Source organism: Sturnira hondurensis, unplaced genomic scaffold, assembly GCF_014824575.4.
Source record: "Sturnira hondurensis isolate 20B ecotype Veracruz unplaced genomic scaffold, ASM1482457v3 Scaffold0021354, whole genome shotgun sequence".
Classification (NCBI taxonomy): domain Eukaryota; kingdom Metazoa; phylum Chordata; class Mammalia; order Chiroptera; family Phyllostomidae; genus Sturnira; species Sturnira hondurensis.
The window spans coordinates 33,334,977-33,347,158 of NW_028093985.1; the positions used below are offsets into that span (position 1 = coordinate 33,334,977).

A 12,182-nucleotide genomic window follows, 5' to 3' on the forward strand; every position below is an offset into this window, starting at 1 on the left:
GGGAATCAAGTATGTTCACAACTCAGTCTAACCTGGGAAGGATGCTGTCGTGGATACAGGAGGTGCATGTGGGGCTGCGGGGGTCGGGGGGCATGGCCAGGGAGGACTTCCTGGATGGAGCAGCACTGAAGACACATCTCAAGACAAGTAGATTTCAGATGGGCCGTGTGGGTGGAAGGGCGCATGTAAAGGCTCAGTGGAGCCCGCGAAGGTGAACATGTGGAGGCTGGGAGAGGAGTAAGTGCAGCTGAAACCCAAATGGGGTGCAGTGGAAACACGAGGCTGGCGGGGCACTCAGCACTTGTGGAGCAGGCAATTTTGATCAAAAGGAGAATTTATTGTAGTGAAGGAGGCAAATAATTAGAATTACATGGTAGAGATAAAGATAAAATGTACGTGGTCTAGGAATTCACGGAAAGGAGGAAATGTTGCCAAGATCATGCATGGAAACAGATAAGACAAGCAGGAGAGAAGTGCAGGAAGTCTGTGTTCTTGACCTCACGTGGAGGGGCTGGGCACACACATGTCTGGTCTCCCTATGGTAATCATAATGAGTACTGAGTTGGCCAAAAAGTTTGTTTAGTTCCTTTTCCATAAAATAAAAGACACATTTTTCATTTTTACCCATAACTATTGATTTGGATATTTTGAGTATGTCAGCTATCTCCCTCGAGTGTAATGTTGATTTAATGTCTTGATTTGATCGCTATCAACTTCAACTGGTCTGCCTGACTGTGGAGCATCGTCCAGCAAGAAATCTCCAATATGAAACTTCACAAACCACTTTTGACAGATTTGATCAGTCACAGCACCTTCTCCATATGCTGCACACATCTTTTTTTGCCTTTCTGTTGTGTTTTTACTTTTCTTGAAATAATAAAGCCTAATATGCTGAAAATGTTGTGTATTTTCTCCCACCTTCAGTATTAAAAAGGCTACACAAAAATCCACCAATTCTGATAACATTTAAAAATGCGCACCGATATAACAGGCATCACAATACAATTTAACAAAATTGTTTCAAAGGAAGTTAAATATAACAAAGCACTACTAGAGCCATTTTATGAAAAAAGAAAAAAAAAAAAACAAATGAACTTTTTGGCCCACACAATACGATAGCACAGAAAAGTAGCCTTGTAAGAAGACCCATGGTTCTGGGTCACAAAGAATGAGGTATGGAAAGGTTAAACAAAGCCTACATATTAGAAAGTTTCTGCAATCCTGTTGTTTTCCCCCAGCTTTAGGAAACAACAACAACAACACGAGCTGTGTATCCTGCTCTCCGAAACATCACCGTCAGCATCATTCCCGAAAGGAAGCTGGGATCTGGGACTGGGAAATGGCAAATTCTCTCAGGGCCTCTGGTAAAACCGCAGTCCGTCTGGGACTGCAGCACACGCAGGGACTGAGGCTGGGGGTTTTCTCTCCCTACCGCAGCATCCAGGAGAGCTGGTCCATCAGGAGCAGTGGACCAGAAGTCAAAAAAGTCAAAACCACTCCGCCAGCCTGTGCAGTTTTAGAAAGGCAAAAGTCCTCAGTGGGTTTTCGGGACGGTCTTGTACAGCAGTGAGTCACCAAGTTGGTAACGACGTCTAGCCAGTGACACAGCATCAGCATCTCAAAGTGACTTTATCATTGGCTTATCTCTGTTGTGTGTGTGTTGACTGTTGGTGAGTGATACCTTACTTCTTTGAGGGAAAAATGCCTCCCAAAGACCACCCACTGTTAGTGCAGTGATGAAAAGGAAGAAAACATGAAAAGGTCCAAGAAACCATCACATGTACCTCAAAAATCAGAAGGTGATAAACAGATAAATGTTGATAATTATACACTATTATGGTAGTTTCATAACTATGAAATTATAAAGTTCTCAGTGTTGCTCTTGGAATAGAAAGGATCATCTCACAGGATTCTAAGTGTACATTATTTCATTCTCTTCGAAGCATCTGTGAAGTGCATCCAGTTGGTCTATTTAGCGTTCCAACAATTAGTGCTCTACGAGCTTAAACAACAAAACAAAACAAAATCGCTCCTGAGGAGGCAGGCATCAGAGTGTACACCACACAGGTAATTGGCAGGTGCAGAAAAGTCACAGGGTGACAGACTGGAAGGGGTCTCAGAGGCCATCTAAGCCAGAACCAACACCTTTATTTCACAAATAACACAACTGAAGCGTCAAGGGTGAAGCAATTTACCTGAGATTAAGCAACTACTTAGTATCACAGCCTACTTCCTAAATTTAGTGCAAACAAATAACACTTCAATATAGGGGCCTATGCTAGATTTTACAGAGAGAGGAAGGAGGGGAGAGAGGGGAGAGAGAAACAACGTGAGCCAGAAATATCCATCAGCGCCTCCCGCCTGAGTCCTGACCACGAATTGAACCCACAACCTTTCTGGTGTACGGGAAGACACTTCAACCAACTGAGCAGCCTGGACAGGACTGCAGTTGTTTTTGGTGGTTCCCCCCATTTTTTTATTAGGCTGGGGAGAAATGATTTAATCATAAATGGAAAAGCTAATGAAAGTATAATTCTTACCATGCTTTGCAGATCTTAAGCTGAAGTACCATGGAATCAGCTGCATTTGACAAATACATTACTTCACTAGCAAACCTCAGATCTATTGAATGGTGAGGTGTGCATTCATGCCCCGTCACTGGATTGGAGTGATATGTGAACAAGACCCAGATGGACATGTGCTTCTCTCAGCAACCGTCAGTCAACTGTGTCCAGCTAACCCCTGGTGGTCTTTCTGAACCACATGCCGTTTTTCTTACAATTAAAGGTAGACCTGCCCTGAAGTGACCATTATTCTTTTAAAGAATGAAGATTTTTTAGATATAAGGAAGAAATACATTCTGTTCAGTTCTCTTAGAGCAGGGGTGTTAAACTCATTTTCACTGGGGGCCACATCAGCCTCGCAGTTGCTTTCAAAGGACCAAGATAATTTTAGGTCTGTATAAATGTAACTACTCCTTAACTATTAAGGAGTTGAAATTACATTGGGCCCTTTGAAGGGCTGAATACACCCCGTCTTAGAGGATCTATAGCAGGGAATCAGTGATGAACAAAGTTCTGATTCTTCAATTTTACCTCTTTAAATATTTTTATACCACACAGAGGAAGCTCAAACTCATCTACAAACATTTTGGTGAATAACTGCCAAGTGCAACTTTGAAAGCCTAGCTATCCTTGCCGTCAGTGAGTACCAGTTTTAACAAGATCTGATACAGGATCAATATTCAAGAACTTCTAAGTATGTATACTGCATAGGGAGATGGGGAGAGAGAAATCTATTTTATTTTTCTGGGCTTATTTTAATTTCAGTATCTTTTACCTTTTAGGCCAGAAATTAATCAAAACAACATGTTTTGCTGGAAGATAAAGAGGTTTTGGTTATACTGTCTGAGATGCAGCAACATGAAACTAGACAGACAGACATACTACACAGGTCAAAGGGTGGGCTGAAAGGCCAGGTTCATGGTCCAGGCCTGAGATCTCAGAGACGGAATTGTATTAGAGTAGACAGAGACTTTGGAAAGCATCTCAGTCACTAAATGAGGAACAAACAAGGAAGCAGAATTCTAAGTGCCAATGCCAAGGTGGCACAGATACGATGGGTTGGTGCTCTCTGGGCTGTGGTCATTCAAGGTGAAAGGTGTCGGGGACAGAGCCCAGGGCCAGACCCAAGGCTGACGATGGGCCTCAAGGATAGATGAGAAGATCCAGGACCTACTGGGTCCTAGAGGTTCCAGAAGAGCGCACGAGGAAGGAGGATTCAGGGTCAAATGCTGCAGGAAAGGACTGGTAACAAGTAAAGTCACAGGGTTTTTCAGTTAAGAAATTACGGGTATTTTCTTTAAATTTTTTTTATTATATTTCATTGATTTTGCTATTACAAATGTCCTGATTTTCTCCCTTTGTCCCCCTCCCAGCTCTCCCCACTCCCTCAGGCAATCCCCCCACCATTGTTCATGTCCATAGGTCATGCATATTAGTTCTTGGGCTGTTCCCTTTCTGTACTGCACTTTACATCCCCATGGCTAGTCTGTCACCACCTACTTGTACTTCTTAATCCCCTCACCTCTTCACCCATTCTCCCCGACTGCCCTCCCATCTGACAATCATCAAAATGCTCTCCTTATCCATGATTCTGTCTCTGTTCTTTGTGTTTGCTGAGTTTGTTTTTTAGATTCAATTATTAATATGTATTTTTGCCATTTTACTGTTTATAGTTTTAATCTTCTTTTTCTTAAATAAGTCCCTTTAACATTTCACATAATAATGGTTTGGTGATGATGAACTCCTTTAGTTTTTTCTTGTCGGGGAAGCTCTTTATTTGCCCTTTGATTCTAAATAATAGCTTTGCTGGGTAGAGCAATGTTGCCTGTAGGTTCCTGCTTTCCATGACTTTGAATATTTCTTGCCAATGCTCTTTAGCCTGCAAAGTTTCTTTTCAGGAGTCAGCTGACAGTCTCACGGGCATTCCCCTACACGAAACTAACTGCTTTTCTCTTGTTGCTTTTAAGACTCTTACTTTATCTTTAAACTTTAGCATTTAATTATGATACACCTTGGAGTAGGCCCCGTTGCATCCATCTTGTTTGGGACTCTCTCTGCTTCCTGGACTTGCATGTCTATTTCCTTCAACAAATTAGGAAAAATTTTTTTCACTATATTTTTCAAATAGAATTACAATTTCTTCCTCTTTCTCTTCTCCTTCTGGCCCCTTATGATGTAAATGTTGGACCTCTTGAAGCTGTCCCAGAGGTTGCTTACACTATCCTCATTTTTTCGGACTTTTTTCTTCTTATTATTCTGAATGGTTGTTTTTTGCTTCCTTATGTTACAAATCAGCTTCACCCATTCTATTGTTGTTTCCCTGTAAATTGTTTTTTTATTTCAATTAGTGTATCCTTTATTTCTGACTGGATCTTTTTTATGCTGCTGAGGTCCTCACTAAGCTCCTTGAGCATCCTTATAACAGTGTTTTGAACTCTGCATCTGATAGATTGCTTATCTCCATTTCGTTTAGCTCTTTTTCTGGAGTTTTGACCTGTTCTTTCATTTAGGCCATGTTTCTTTATCTCCTCATTTTGGCAACATCCTTGTGTTTGTTTCTATATATTATGTGGAGGTGCATAAGATTACGTCTTGGTAGTGTGGTCTAATGTAGTAGGTGTCCTGTAGCACAGTCTTCCATATCACCCAAGCTGGGTACTCAAGGTGTGCCCTTTGAGTGGGCTGAGTATACTTTCCTCTGGTAGTTAAGGCTTGGTTGCTATTTGGTAGATCAACAGGAAGGATTTACCCAGGACAGTCAGCTGCAAGGATTGGCTGTGATTACTTACCACCAACCTCAGCCCTCTATGGAGGATCAGCTGTGCAGGGGCAGGGTGGTGGTGCTCCCAAATGGTCTGTAGTTGTCCAATGGGTGTGCAGGCCCTGGGGTTTCCACGGTGGTGCAGGCCAAGGTCAGCTCCCACCTGTGTTTTGCCCAGGGCCACCCTGCCTGAGCTATAAAACAACATGAGATGGCTGTTACTGGTGTTGGGCCTGGCGATTTCCAGGTGAAGCCAAGCTGTGCATCTGGGTTGGCTGCTGCTAGTGCCAGGCTTGGGGCTCACTGAGGCCAGGTGTTGCTTGTTTGAGAAGATTTAAGAAGTTGTACATCATGAGCCAAGACCAGCCATTCACAGGGAAAAGCAGCTTGGGTGGGTCCATAAGTTGGGTAGGGCAGAGTCTCTGGAAATCTCCAAAGGCAGGTCAAATAGTTTTAGCAAGGTTGATGGAGTCTCACATACGGCACCAATTTCAGGCTTTGTGGCTTTGCAGGGGGAGAGTTTAGGAAAGCGACAATGGCCTCTGCTTGCCTTGATGCCAGTGACTTCTGTTTCTTCCAGTACACCACTGGTGCCTTTCAAGCTACTACCCAAGTACTGGAGCTCAGAGGGAGTGAGTCTGAGTAGATGAATTCATGTCTGAGTTCTTTTAGAGGAACTGCTTGGAGCTCTAGCAGTTTCTTCTACTGACTCAGTCCCTGCTGGTTTTTGCAACTGGAAGTTATGGGGGCTTACCTTCTTGGCACTGGATCCCTTGGCTGAGGAACTGGTGTGGGGCTAGGATTCCTTGCTCCTGAGATATCCCTCCTGAATTATTGTCCACCACACATGGGTACGGGACCAGCCCATTCCATGTCTGCACCCCTTCTACCAGTCTGGATGGATGTGGTTTAATTCCGTAGTTGTCAGACTTCCATTCAACTCTATTTCTCCCAGTTCTAAGTGATTGTTGTTCTATATTTCAGTTGTAAGTTTGATGTGGTTGTGTGAAGAGGCAAGCCATGTCTGTGCTTACACTGCCATCTTGACCCGAAGTCCCCACTGGTGTATTTCAAAAAAGTTATGTTAGCTCAGGTTACTGTAACAAAATACCATAGGCTGACTAGCTAAAACAACAGAAATTTATTTTCTTATAGTTCTAGAGGGTGGAAGTCCAAGATTATGGTGCCACCATGGCCAGTTTCTGGTAAGGGCTCTCTTCCTTGCTTGCAGATAGCTGCCTTCTCATTGTACCCACACATGACAGACAGGGTGGGGTCAAAGGTAGGGGCAGAGAGGGGATGGTGAATTTGTGTCCTGTAGTGTCTCTTCGTACAAACTTGTTCACTAATCCCATCACGGAAGCCCTGTCTTCATGACCTCATCTAAACTGAATTATCTCCCAAAGGCCCATTTCTAAATACCATCACATGAAGGCTTAGTGCTGTAAGGTATGGATTTTGCCCAGGACACAGTTCAGTCCATAGCTAAAGGAGTATTGGCAAACTGTTAGGGTCAGAGGCCAGGCAGCAGTAGGCTGATGAGCATATGGGAACTACAACAGAAGATACAGGCTACTCACGAGAGTGGTCAGAGAAAGGCTGATGCTTCTATGAGAGTAGCTTTTGGAAAAAGAAAACAATCTCCTTAGGAAACAAAAAGATCTCATGTCTAATTTGCTTAGAAATCTTCCACCGCACCCCACCCAGATCCAAAATGAGCTACTGATGTATTTTTCCATTTTCCCCATCTAATTATATAATCTCCTCAAGTCAGATGAGCATTTTAAAAAGTTCCTTATAAGATACAGTTAAGTGAAAAGGCACATATTACAAAACAGTGTGCACTATATGATCCAATTTGTTTAAAATATTCATGAATAAAAATTTTTAGAAGGCCATATATACAGAATCTTCATTGTTTATTCCTGGAGATGGGATTCAGGATGCATTAGGCAGGGTTCAGTTAGGAACACAAACTACACTGGATGTTTCAAGTAGAGAGGATTTAATTTGGGCAGCTGTGTGCTAGCAAAATCATTGGAAAGGCCAGAGAAGAGAAGGGTGGTTGGAGGCCCCAGGAGCTGTCAGGTTGGCCATCGAAGGTCAGGGAACTGCTGCTGCCTTCACAACTGCTCACCGCTCCAGGGTCTGACCGGCTAATGCAGGACCTCATGTCACCAAAGCCTGTACATCATCTGCAACTAATACGGCCTGAGAGACAATGTCTCCCTCCTCCCTTCTGTCTTCCAAACACAAGGCAGTGCACCTCACTGGCAGAACCCAGATGTTCAGGGAGTCTGGGAAGTAGTCCCCAGGGTCTAAACCCTTTGATTCTGCAGAGTGTGGATAGAGGGGGTGGGAAGGGTAACAGGTGCCAGACAGTGTTTACGATAGTCTACTCTCCTTGGCTACTTGACCACCATACACATGCTCTTACACTTACATTTTCAAATTACAATAGCAGTACACACCAAACTTCTGTAACTATCCCTCATTCAAATATAAATGAACTCACTTCACCAAAGTGGGAAACCCAAAGTCCCATCAGGTACTGCATCCATTGTGAAATGATCACTCCTCTCCTAGTTCACTGTCAAATCCACCTACCTATCACATAACCTACTGATAGGGAAACTCAAGAGTTAAAGATTTTAGTCTTGGTTTGATAGGCTTAAGTGACTAATGCATGTGAAAGGCTGTTATTCCAGGAACTGGAATGCATGACTTAAGGAGGTCACAGGCAATTCAACCTTTGCGCCCCAGGGGAGCTGCAAGCCACTGTGTTCCAGGGAGGGAAGGTCTGGGATGTAGATAAAAAATTGTTGATCAACCCAAAAGGAAATACTAGGAAAATCACACAGGACTTCAACTCTTATCCAATTAACCTTTCCCCCAAGCCCCTTACCTATCCTTTTTTCTTATAAAAAGGTCAGCTTGAGATGAGATGTTAAGACAGTTTTTCGGGTTACATAACCCACCATCTTCTCAGATCACTGGCATCTGAATAAAGCTCCCATAAAGATCCAATCCTTGTCTCTACTTATCGGTTCTGGTAGTGGCAGGAGGCATGAATGCTGACTTTTCAAGTTTCAGAAGTATTAGACCGTAAGTTTCACTAACTTATTTGCAACTGGTCATGAGGCTAAGTTGATATGTATAACTTCCTTCCTCTAGGTTGCTCTAATGTACAAACTTACCACTGGGCAGTTTCTAGGAGGCAGACTAGAGAACCCCTTTGGTTCCAGGCATTGTCCTCACTGCCCCTCTGGACAGCAACAATCCAATTTCCTTTTGAATGATCCCAACACCCCAGCCAGTACAGTAACTCTCTTTGTTGTTAAGAGCCTGGTGGCGGTCAATGGGATCATTGTTGTACTCTTCAGTGGAGTCACTGGGGGTTCCTGGGGAACCAAGACTTCTAAAGTAGCAGAGCTTAAAGTTGCAAGAATGAAAAGCAACAATTTTTTAAAGTGGGGTTTTGGGTATACAAATGAGAGGAGCCACTTCTACTTCCACCTTTTGGTCTCTGGCCCCTCCCCCAAAAGGGGGCACCATACACTGTTGTTGGTTCGGAGCATTTACTATGCTTCCAGGGCGCTGAAAAATGGTCATCTCACAAATGGTGCTGTATTATGGACTGAAATGTGTCCTCTCCACTGCCCCCAGCCCCAATCATAGGTTGCAGCCTATCCTTCAATGTAATATTTGGAGATGGAAATTTTGATGAGGTCATGAGAGTGGGGGCTTCATAATGGGATTAGTGACCTATATTGTAGAAGAGGTACCAGAGAACTTGCTTCATCTCTCTCCCCTGCCTTGTGAAGACAGGGTGAGAGGCAACCTTTTTTAAATAAGGAAGAGAGCCCCCAGCGGGGAACTGAATTGGCTGGCACCTTAATGTTGGCCTTCCCAGACTCCAGAACCGTGAGAAATACATTTATGCTGTTTAAGCCATCCAATCCGTAGTATTTTGTTACAGCAGTTTGGGCTGACTGGTAATATACCTTCACAAATCCCCACTCTGACTGATGGCCTATAGGTTTTTTGGGTCTCAGGGGCTATCGTCAGTCAGCTCAGAGCCACTTATTGCCCCACTACTGTTATTATCTCTTCCCCACTGCACAGTCTCCCTCTTACATCTCTTTGGACGGGGAGAAGGAAGACTGTGCCCACTTGTGGCAGGGATGTACACGTCTTCCCCTCACCCAAGGTGCGCTGGGTCAGTGTGCTGGACCAGGCAAAGGAAATTGGATAAGAGGCCCCGAGTCTCCACTGCAGTGGCAAGTCAAGTCTCTGTTCACCAGAGCAGAGTTTTTTGATTTAGAAAGATCAAGTACACCTTCCACAGACAGCCCATGAAGACTTGTCCTAGAGACCCTATGACCAACGAGCCAGGCTGAACGATCTCTATAGGTGAAACCTTTTTCATCGCTACTGCTGTCCCATTGCCTGACACAGTGACCAACTAAGCCCACACTTGATCCAGGAGTTAAGTGGCATCAAAGATCCCACTTTAACGATGTCATCTCCCACCCAACTCCCTCACTCGAGAGGCCTCTGGACTCCTATATTACTCTATTGCAGTGCTGGCATTTTGGTGTTGTTTAATGTAGTCCGCCACCGAGTCTACTTTTCAGTTAATCAAACTATTGGAACTAACACAGTGAATCCAGAATTTCTGGTAGGAATAGGCTTATCAATAAATTCACCATCAACCCAACACTGCATTCCTCTCTCCCTGAACTAGAACCCGTAGGTCCTAATCCCACACACATTGCCCCCAAGTTTTGGTGACTATACATGAACAAAATCTTAGAAATCTTTTCATACTTTAGCTGCATCTTCCCAGGTTGGAATTTCTACTTATTTCTCTGGGGCAGGAAGAACTAGAACTCCTTTCAGGCCTAAAAGAGGAAAGGAGAGGCAGCAGCAGGGCGTGAAGACACCTGGCACCCCTGCCTGGGGTCAGATGGCTACAGACTCCTGGCAAGGCAGGGCAGCCTTACCCGACAGGCCAAGGACTGCTTCTGCAGGAAGGGAAGCTCGGTGTGGTTTATAAGGCTCTAGGAATCTGGACTGATTTCAATCAACACAACTGTCTCCATTCAAATTCTCATTGTTTTATTTGTTCATATCAATGCTTACTTACTCTTTACCTAAGAGAGCTGATGTGTGACTTTGACTTTATTGGAACTGAGCCACGGGCAGTATTTGATTCTTGGCTACGTTAGCCCCGCGGCTATAAGAGATGGGACAGTATCCTAAGGAAGTCACAGAAGGCCCCTGGTTCTCTGAATGTGACCTGAGATAAAAACTGAAAACGAATACTGACATTTTTTTCTTTAAGCAATTCAGTATTGCTTAAATGTGGGTATACCATAGTTTACATAAACTTAGTCCCTTACTAATAATTTTTCAGCTTTTCTAATAAATTCCTAAGTCAGACTCGGATTGAAGTGACAAGAAAGTCTGCCAGCACTGCATGTGACTGTATGACCATCAATTCTCTAGACCCTGGGTATGCTAGGGCAGTCGGAATCCGTCCGAGGTGAATGGCTGCTACTGCGCCTGTCACAGAATCACAGGATCTGCGGGCAAACAAATTTCCTGGTGTGCTGGGGGCTGGGGCGATGCCTTAGCCGCTGAGTGCGGAGGACAAGAAGAGCCTTGTCTCACTGGCCCACATGTCTGCATGTGTTCCAGCTCTTCAGGGAGTCACTTCAAGAAGGGACCAGCCCATTTACATAACGGAAACTGGCAGAATTTAATGACACATCTGCACAGATATAATTTTCCTTTAAATAAAAGGCATGAATAAATGTCTATGGTCAAGAAGCTTACTGTATTTTCACATGAAGCAGTTTGGCCATGATCATCAATTTAAGCATCCTGAAATTGAGTTTTCCAGGTGATGTGTGATGCGTTTTTTCACAACTCACTGAGCCCATTTGCCTTCTTTCATCTTCAAGTGTTTAAAGTGCAACATGTTTTAATGAAAATTACAAATCTGCCAGCTTAGTCTATCAGCCTCCTTTAACTCTGTTATAATCGTTTCTTTGGGCTGAAAGTTCTTCTCTGCTCATGCATTAGTAACCTACGATCTACTCAGAAGACCAGGATGAAGTATAAAAGTCTTGAGGTTCTAAATTAGAATATGAAATTTATTGTGTGGCTCCAGTTCAGGGCATGTGTTTCCACGATTTTGCCCAGGAAACACAGGCCCAACTGTACCCTCATCAAGGAGCCCTGTCATTACTACGACTCTCAGTTGGGACAAAACGCTTCCGAAGTTTCTTCTAACCCAGGCCTTCTGCGGGGAGAGTTTAAAGCAGCTGCCTCTAACGCTCGTACCTGTGGCTTGCGCAGACATTCAATGAACAAAGCACTCCTTCTCCATAAAGGTGCTTCCTTCAGGGCAGTGCCCTGAGCACAGACAGGAAGACAACAGCTCTCATCCTCCGCTCAGTAAGTCACTTAAAGCCAAACCTCTGCCCTGAACAGCAGGGCAGACACACCAAGTGCTGTGTGCAGGAGGCTGGGGGCCAACTGACCGACCAGCAAGGAAGAAGCAATCCCTTACACTGAGCCCAGCCTTCTCCCCAGTGATGGGTCAAATCTTGCCCCCACCGTAGGAATTTGTAAGAGGCTAAATCCATGTTGGTAAATCAACTTGAGGTCAGCTCAAAATATTATTAGATTATCTAGAAGGCTATGTAATGCTTAATTATAAGCCTCATTCCTAAATCTCTCAAAATCTCCCACGGAGGCACACGGTTTACGCAGCGAGAGCAAACCTGGTGAGTAAAAGGCATGCTAGGGCTGCTGGTCTCTCAGAGAGAGGGGCTCCGTGTAGAACT

General features: G+C 44.1%; 1 protein-coding gene across 3 annotated transcripts in view; it reads right to left on the reverse strand.

The window, feature by feature from the left end:
- The window catches only part of MCC (MCC regulator of Wnt signaling pathway), a 403,428-nt gene that overhangs the window by 81,572 nt on the left and 309,674 nt on the right, over nt 1-12,182 (reverse strand). The window lies entirely within an intron of this gene.